Source organism: Oncorhynchus gorbuscha, linkage group LG12 (assembly GCF_021184085.1).
Source record: "Oncorhynchus gorbuscha isolate QuinsamMale2020 ecotype Even-year linkage group LG12, OgorEven_v1.0, whole genome shotgun sequence".
NCBI classification, from domain to species: Eukaryota; Metazoa; Chordata; class Actinopteri; order Salmoniformes; family Salmonidae; genus Oncorhynchus; species Oncorhynchus gorbuscha.
In genome coordinates this window covers 75,481,136-75,490,786 of record NC_060184.1, presented here as the reverse complement: position 1 = coordinate 75,490,786, position 9,651 = coordinate 75,481,136, and positions in this window count along the sequence as shown.

Sequence of the window (9,651 nt, the reverse complement as noted above, 5' to 3'; positions counted from 1 at the left end):
TCTGTTGGTCTTATTGGTCCAACATTTCACATTAAAATGGATTAAATTGAGATTTTGTGTCACTGTTCTACACACAATGTGGAATTATGTTTTTAGACATAAAAATTAAAAGCTGAAAGTCAATATGTATTCAACACCCTTTCTATGACAAGCCTAAATAAGTTCAGGAGTAAAGATTTCCTTAACTAGTCATATGAGTTGCATGGATTCACTTTGTGTGCAATACTAGTGTTTAACATTATTTTTAAATGACTACCTCGTCTCTGTACCCCACACATACAATTATCTGTAAGGTCCATCAGTCAAGCAGCAACTTTCATACAGATATAACTAGCTTTTACATTGCCTCACAAAGAAGGGCACCTGTTGGTAGATGGGTAAAAAGAAAATAAATCTGACATTGAATATCCCTTTGAGCGTAGTGAGTTTATTAATTACACTTTGGATGGTTTATCAATACACCCAATCACTACAAAGATACAGGCGTCCTTCCTAACTCAGTTGCCGGAGAGGAAAAACACTGCACGGGGATTTCACCCACAGGAGGCTGGTGGCACCTTAATTGGGGAGAACGTACTCGTGGTAATGACTGGAGCAGAACAGGTGGAATGGTACCAAATACATCCAACATGTTTTCCATGTGTTTGATTCCATTCCATTCGCTCCGTTCCAGACATTATTATGAGTTGTCTTCCCCTCAGCAGCCTCCACTGATTTCACCATAAGGTCAATGGTGACTTTAAAACAGTTACAGAGTTTAACAGCTGTGATTGGAGAAAACTGAGGATTGATCAGCAACATTGTACTTACTCCATAATATGAACCTAAATGACAGAGTGAAAAGAAGGAAACATGTACAGAATTAGAATATTCCTAAACATGCATTCTGTTTGCAATTAGGCACTAAAGTAAAACTGCAAAACATTTGGACAAGAAATTCACTCTATATCCAACATATCGTTGAGTACCACACTTCATTTTTTCAAGCATGGTGATGGCTGTTATGGGTATGCTTGTCATAAAGTGTTTTAGGATAAAAATAAATGGAATAGAGCTAAGCAAAGGCAAAACTAGAGAAAACCTGATTTAGACTTCTTTTCAAAAGACACTGGGACACAAATTCACCTTTCAGCAGGACAACAACCTTAAACAAAAAGCCAAATATACACCAGAGTTACTTACTATGACAATATTGAATGTTCCTAATTGTCCAAGTTACAGTTTTGATCGGCTTGAAAATCTATGACAAGACTTGAAAATGGCTGTCAAGCTATGATCAACAACCAATTTGAAAGAGCTTGAAGAATTTTTTAAAAGAATAATGTGGAAATATTGTTCATTTCAGATGTGCAAAGCTCTAATAGACTTAACAAGAGACTCACAGCTCTTATTTATTTATTTTTATTTCACCTTTAATTAACCAGGTAGGCAAGTTAAGAGCAAGTCTAATTTACAACTGCGACCTGGCCAAAATAAAGCAAAGCAGTGTGACACAAACAACACAGAGTTACACATGGAATAAACATACAGTCAATAATACAATAGAAAAAGTCTATATACAGTGTGTGCAAATGAGGTAGGATAAGAGAGGTAATGCAATAAATAGGCCATAGTGGCAAAATAATTACAATATAGCAATTAAACACTGGGGTGATAGATGTGCAGAAGATGAGTGTGCAAGTAGAGATACTGGGGTGCAAAGGAGCAAAATAAATAACAGTATGGGGATGAGGTAATTGGATGGGCTATTTACAGATGGGCTATATACAGGTGCAGTGATCTGTGAGCTGCTCTGACAGCTGGTGCTTAAAGTTAGTGAGGGAGATATGACTCTCCAGCTTCAGTGATTTTTGCAGTTCGTTCCAGTCATTGGCAGCAGAGAACAGGAAGGAGAGGCAGCCAAAGTAAGAATTGGCTTTGGGGGTGACCAGTGAAATATCCCTGCTGGAGCGCGTGCTATGGGTGGGTACTGCTATGGTGACCAGTGAGCTGAGATAAGGCGGGGCTTTACTTTGCAGAGACTTGTAGATGACCTGGAGCCAGTGGGTTTGGCGACGAGTATAAAGCGAGGGCCAGCCAACGAGAGCATACAGGTCTCAGTGGTGGGTGGTATATGGGGCTTTGGTGACTCTCAGATGACACTATGATAGACTGCATCCAATTTGTTGAGTTGAGTGTTGGAAGCTATTGTGTAAAGGACATCGACGAAGTCGAGGATCAGTAGGATGGTCAGTTTTACAAGGGTATGTTAGGCAGCATGAGTGAAGGATTCTTTGTTGCGAAGTAGTAAGCCGATTCTAGATTACATTTAGGGTTGGAGATGTTTAATGTGAGTCTGGAAGGAGAGTATACAGTCTAATCAGACACCTAGGTATTTGTAGTTGTCCACATATTCTAGGTCAGAACCGTCCAGAGTAGTGATGCTGGTTAGAGTTGCCCTGCCCTATACAAAACACTCACAAAATTTGAGTTTGCTATTCACAAGAAGCATTGCCTGATGTGAACTGTACCTCAAACAAAAGAGATCTCAGAAGATCTAAGATGAATAATTGTTGACTTATATAAATCTGGAAAGGGTTACAAAAGTATCTCTAAAAGCCCTGATGTTCATCAGTCCACGGTAAGACGAATTGTCTATAAATGGAGAAAGTTCAGTAATGTTGCTACTCTCCCTAGGACTGGCCTTCCTGCAAACGTGACTGCAAGACCACAGCGCAGAATGCTCAATGAAGTTAAGAAGAATCCTAGAGTGTCAGCTAACGATTTACAGCAATCTCTGGAACATGCAAACATCTCTTTTAACAAGTCTACGATATGTAAAACACTGAACAAAAATGGTGTTCATGGGAGGACACCACAGAAGAAGTCACTGCTGTCAAAAACAAATATTGCTTTCACAGCGCTACTGGCAAAATATTCTGTGGACAGATTAAACTAAAGTTGGGTTGTTTGGAAGGAACACACAATATTATGTGTGGAGAAAAAAAGGCACAACACACCTCATCCCAACTGTAAAGTATGGTGGAGGGAGCATCATGGTTGGGGTCTGATTTGCTTCCACAGGGCCTGGAAAGCTTGCTATCATTGATGGCAAAATGATTTCCCAAGTTTATCAGGACTTTTTGCAGCAGAATGTAAGGCGATCTGTCCTCCAATTGAAGGTCAACAGAAGTTGAGTGATGCAACAGGACAACAACCCAAAACACAGAAGTAAATAAACAACAGAATGACTTCAACAGAAGAAAATACGCCTTATGGAATGACCCAGTCAGAGTCCTGACCTCAACCCGATTGCGATGCAGTGGCATGACCTCAAGAGAGCAGTTCACACCAGACATCACAAGAATATTGCTGAACTGAAACAGTTCAGTAGTACAGAAAACGTTTGGTTGAGTTATTGCTTCCAAAGGAGTGTAAACCAGTTCTAAAATCCAAAGGTTCACACACTTTTCCCACCCTGCACTGTGAATGTTTACTCGTGTGTTCAATAAAGACATGAAAACGTATAATTGTTAGTGTGTTGTTAGTTTAAGCAGACTGTGTTTGTCTCTTGTTGTGGCTTAGATGAAGATCAGATCAAATTGTATGACCAATTTAAGCAGGTAATTCCAAAGGGTTCACATATTTTTTCTTACCACTGTAAGCTCAGGGTACCAAACGCTGTCTTCCAACCCTAGATAGGAGAGCATTTTCTTAACCATATCCCTTTTATCAAACCTATTTTTTTAACCTTTATATAATCAAAGTGGAGTGAAAAGTGTGTCTCTGTCACATTCTGACCTTGATTTCCTTTGTTTTGTATTTATTATTTAGTATGGTCAGGGCGTGAGTTGGGATGGGCAGTCTGTTTGATTTTCTATGATTTGGGGATTTCTATGTTTCGGCCTAGTATGGTTCTCAATCAGAGGCAGGTGTCATTAGTTGTCTCTGATTGAGAATCATACTTAGGTGGCCTGGGTTGCACTATTTGTTTGTGGGTGATTGTCTATGCTAGTTGCTTGTGTCAGCACAGTCCTTATGATAGCTTCACGGTCTTTATTTGTTTATTGTTTTTGTATTCAGTTCTTTATTTAATTAAACATTCATCATGAACACATACCACGCCGCATTTTGGTCCTCTGATCCGTCTCGCCTCTCCTCTTCAGATGAAGTCTCTGTGGCATCCAGCCCACCAGGCTCCTCTTTGCAAATAGACCTCAAAGAGTAAGTTGGTGTAGGAGAAGTTGAGTGGTGTGTGAGAATCACTCAGATACAATTACAGTTACTCTGTTTCATACCAAGTCTGTTTTTCATGTTGAAACATAATGTGACAACCATATGTTTTGCATCGAACTCAAATGTAACTTTTCCTTATTGTCTTGAGTCAAATTAATAGCGGAGTTTGGTTCATGATTTAACTATATGTTTAAATCCCACACACATTCCTATTCAAGCCTGGCAAGAATCAACTTCTTCACTATATTTTCTGTTAATTTTAATGTTCAAAATAAATGAAAGGAGATTAATTCTGAGTAATGAGATTCAATATGTTCTAATGTACTGCTGTTTGTTCATGTATTAGCTTTACAACTGAAGGACATCGTGTATTTGATATGAGGATGGTTCAATGCAATGTGTTGTGTGAGTTCAGTTACTCCACCAGTAAGTGTATGTTTGTACTGTTTCAGGTGATCAGTAGTGTGTGAGTTCAGTTACTCCACCAGTAAGTGTATGTTTGTACTGTTTCAGGTGATCAGTAGTGTGTGAGTTCAGTTACTCCACCAGTAAGTGTATGTTTGTACTGTTTCAGGTGATCAGTAGTGTGTGAGTTCTCACATGGCTTGTTCTGAGAACATGTTTTTTCTCATGGGCCTCTTTATGTCAGGTGAGTCTTCCACACAGCAACAGCAACAACTAGTTATGAATCAAACAGAGGAATAAGCACAAGTGATGATATTTCATGGTGTGAGCTATATTCCGTCTGTCTCAATGTATAGAAAAGTGTACAGATAATTCCTGATAAGTAGAGTTTAATAGTCTGGATTCAAACATTGTGCTCCAGATATGTGCATGATCCAGTTTAGGGCATGGAGTCGTGACATCAGGACTCCACCTTCCGGCGCCGACAGAGATGGCCGCTTCGCTTCGCGTTCCTAGGAAACTATGCAGTATTTTGTTTGTTTACATGTTTTTTCTTACATTGGTACCCCAGGTAATCTTAGGTTTCATTACATACAGTCGGGAGGAACTACTGAATATAAGAGCAACGTCAACTCGCCATCATTACGACCAGGAATATGACTTTCCCGAAGCGGATCCTGTGTTTGGCCTTCCACCCAGGACAATGGATCGGATCCCAGCTGGCGACCCAAAACAACGACGTCATAAAAGAGGCTAACAAAGCGGTCTTTAGTTTAGTTTAGTTTAGTTTAATTTAATTTTACAGGGACAGTGCACATTAATCAACGTTTCAGTAAAAGTGCCGGTTTTAGCCAGCCGGCTAATTTTCAACTGCAGTCCCTGGGCAGGTTATTAAAAATAATTACAATATAGACAATAGCACCATAGAACAAGCAAGACATAGCATACAGACAGAGCAACATAGGACAAGCAAGACGTAGCATACAGACAGAGCAACAAGGAACAAAAGCAGCTTCTGGTCAGGCTCTGGAGATGGGCACATCGCGCACCACTCCCTAGCATACTCCCAGTCTCTTGACAACAAGGTTGATGAAATCTGAGCAAGGGTAGCATTCCAGAGAGACATCAGAGACTAACATCCTTTGCTTCACGGAAACATGGCTCAATCGAGAGACGCTATCAGAGTCGGTGCAGCCAGCTGGTTTCTTCATGCATCGCGCCGACAGAAACAAGCATCTTTCTGGTAAGAAGAAGGGCGGGGGTGTATGCCTTATGATTAACGAGACGTGGTGTGATCATAACAACATACAAGAACTCAAATCCTTCTGTTCACCTGACTTAGAATTCCTCACAATCAAATGTCGACCGCATTATCTACCAAGAGAATTCTCTTAGATTATGATCACAGCCGTATATATTCCCCCCCAAGCAGACACACCGATGGCCCTGAACAAACTTTATTTGACTCACTGCCATCAAACTGGAAACCACATATCCTGAGGCTGCATTCATTGTAGCTGGGGATTTTAACAAGGCTAATCTGAAAACAAGACTCCTTAAATTGTATCAGCATATTGATTGCGCAACCAGGGCTGGTAAAACCCTGGATCATTGTTATTCTAACTTCCGCCATGCATATAAGGCCCTTCCCCGCCCTCCTTTCGGAAAAGCTGACCACGACTCCATTTTGTTGCTCCCAGCCTACAGACAGAAGCTAAAACAAGAAGCTCCCACGCTGAGGTCTGTTCAACGCTGGTCCGACCAATCTGATTCCATGCTTCAAGACTGTGGATTGGGATATGTTCCGCATTGCGTCCAACAAGAACGACGAATACGCTGATTGACGAATACGCTGATTCGGTGAGCGAGTTCATAAGAAAGTGTATTGACAATGTCGTACCCATAGCAACGATTAAAACATTCCCAAACCAGAAACTGTGGATTGATGGCAGCATTCGGTGAAACTGAAAGCGCGAACCACTGCTTTTAACCAGGGTAAGATGACCGGAAACATGACCGAATACAAAGAGTGTGGCTATTCCCTCCACAAGGCAATCAAACAAGCTTCAGTATAGAGACAAAGTAGAGTCGCAATTCAACGGCTCAGACACAAGAGGTATGTGGCATTGTCTACAGTCAATCATGGATTACAAAAAGAAAACCAGCCCCGTCGCGGACCAGGATGTCTTGCTCCCAGACAGAATAAATAACTTTTTTGTCCGCTTTGAGGACAATACAGTGCCACTGACACTGCCCGCAACCAAAACCTGCAGGCTCTCCTTCACTGCAGCCGACATGAGTAAAACATTTAAACGTGTTAACCCTTGCAAGGCTGCAGGCCCAGACGGCATCCACAGCCGCGTCCTCAGAGCATGCGCAGACCTGCTGGCTGGTGTGTTTACGGACATATTCAATCAATCCTCATCCCAGTCTGCTGTTCCCACATGCTTCAAGAGGACCACCATTGTCCCTGTTCCCAAGAAAGCTAAGGTAACTGAGCTAAACGACAACCGCCCCGTAGCACTCACGACAGCGTCGTGAAGAAGGCGCAGCAACGCCTCTTCAACCTCAGGAGGCTGAAGAAATTCGTCTTGTCACCAAAAGCACTCACAAACTTCTACAGATGCACAATCGAGAGCATCCTGGCAGGCTGTATCACCGCCTGGTATGGCAACTGCTCCGCCCTCAACCGTATTGCTCTCCAGAGGGTAGTGAGGTCTGCACAACGCATCACCGGGGCAAACTAGCTGCCCTCCAGGACACCTACACCACCCGATGTCACAGTAAGGCCATAAAGATCATCAAGGACAACAACCACCCGAGCCACTGGCTGTTCACCCCGCTATCATCCAGAAGGCGAGGTCAGTACAGGTGCATCAAAGCAGGGACCGAGAGACTGAAAAACAGCTTCTATCTCAAGGCCATTAGACTGTTAAACAGCTACAACTAACATTGAGTGGCTGCTGCCAACAAATTGATTCCACTCCAGCCACTTTAATAATGGAAATTGATGTAAAAATATATCACTAGCCACTTTAAACAATGCTACTTAATATAATGTTTGCATACCCTACATTACTCATCTCATATGTATATGTATATGTATATACTGTACTCTATATCATCTATTGCATCTTTATATAATACATGTATCACTAGCCACTTTAAACTATGCCACTTTGTTTACATACCCTACATTACTCATCTCATATGTATGTACTGTTCTCTATACCATCTACTGTATCTTGCCTATGCCGTTCTGTACCATCACTCATTCATATATCTTTATGTACATGTTCTTTATCCCTCTACACTTGTGTGTATAAAGTAGTAGTTGTGGAATTGCTAGGTTAGATTACTCGTTGGTTATTACTGCATTATCGGAACTAGAAGCACAAGCATTTCGCTACACTCGCATTAAAACCTGCTAACCATGTGTATGTGACAAATACATTTGATTTGATTTGCATATTGAAATTAGTTAATATATTTTGCTGCAGAAGGAGAGATAGACTGGACTTACTGACTAGCTCCTGAAGGCAAATCCCATGTTCATTTGATAGTCCTTACTATAAATTGAACAGCACAATACTTACCTCTGGAGTGTAGATTAAAGAATTACCAGTCTTTGGTGGGCAATGTGATGTTTAACAGCAGTAAGATGGTCAACAGCTATCAAGGGAAGATAACTGGAAACATGTCCCAGAAGAACTGCACCACAGTCTTCTTCAATGTAACCACCAGTTACTCTGATAAATACTACTTCAGGATTGAGAGTCAATCATTCAAAGCAACAGACCCTCAAAGTCTGTTTCTTTACTGTTGTTGTCAATGGTAAGAAGAGACGGACTATTTAACTTGTATCCATTTTTCAAAAATTATATGAATAGAATAAGACCAAGTAGGCGGTGTGCCTGTCAGTGTAAAATATATTTATCTACAATGTATTACAGATCTTCCTTCCAGTCCCATCCTTTCTGTCTCAGATGAGGTGAAGGAAGGGACCCCTGTCAGCTTGAACTGCTCTGCTGTCGCTCTCTGTCCCGAACACCCCCCTGAGCTGACATGGACTCTCCCAACACAGTTCACACCTGAGAACCAACTGCAGGAGAATCCAGACCAGACCAAATCAGTTCTATCTATGGTGACCTTCGCTCCATCATACCTTCATCATGAGAAGAACATCACTTGTACTGCAGTCTACCCAGTAGGTGCAAGTAACAAGACAACTGAACAAAACATGATGCTTAACGATTCATGTAAGATTTAGTAACCGGTTCCTGAAGAATAGATCATTCTATCATGTTTTCACTGATGATTGTAATAGAGTGGTTTTGATGAGACTATTCAATATACCATATCCAGGTACATTCTAAATGAACCCCTCTCCCTCAGTCTCTCCTAAGGACACCTCGGCCTCCATCCGTTTGGATGGTTTATCAATACACCCAGTCACTACAAGCGTTCCACAGGGATGCTGGCCCATGTTGACTCCAATGCTTCCTACAGGTATGTCAAGTTGGATGGATTTCCTTTGGGTGGTGGACCATTCTTGATACACACCGGAAATTGTTTACAGTGAAAAAAAAACAGCAGTGTTGCAGTTCTTGAAACCAGTGTGTCCGCCACCTACTACCACACCTCGTTCAAAGGAACATACATTTTTGTCTTGCCCAAACACCCTCTAAATGGCACACATACACAATCCATGTCTCAATTGTTTTGAGGCTAAAACATCCTTCTTTAAACTGTCTCCCCCCTTCATCTACAATGATAGAAGTGGATTTAACAAGTGACAACAATAAGGGATCATAGAATACACCTGGATTCACCTGGTCAGTCGGTTATGGAAAAAGCAGTAAGATTGGTTCTGTTTTATCACCTAATACCTACTCATATATCCATTGATAGTGAGTGGTAGCCTGATCTACATGCAGACACATTGTTTCATTGTATTTTCATACATTTTGTCCCCATACAGGAAAAGCAGTTTCCACATAACTGCAATGAGCTTGTTAGTCCCTTTTTTGT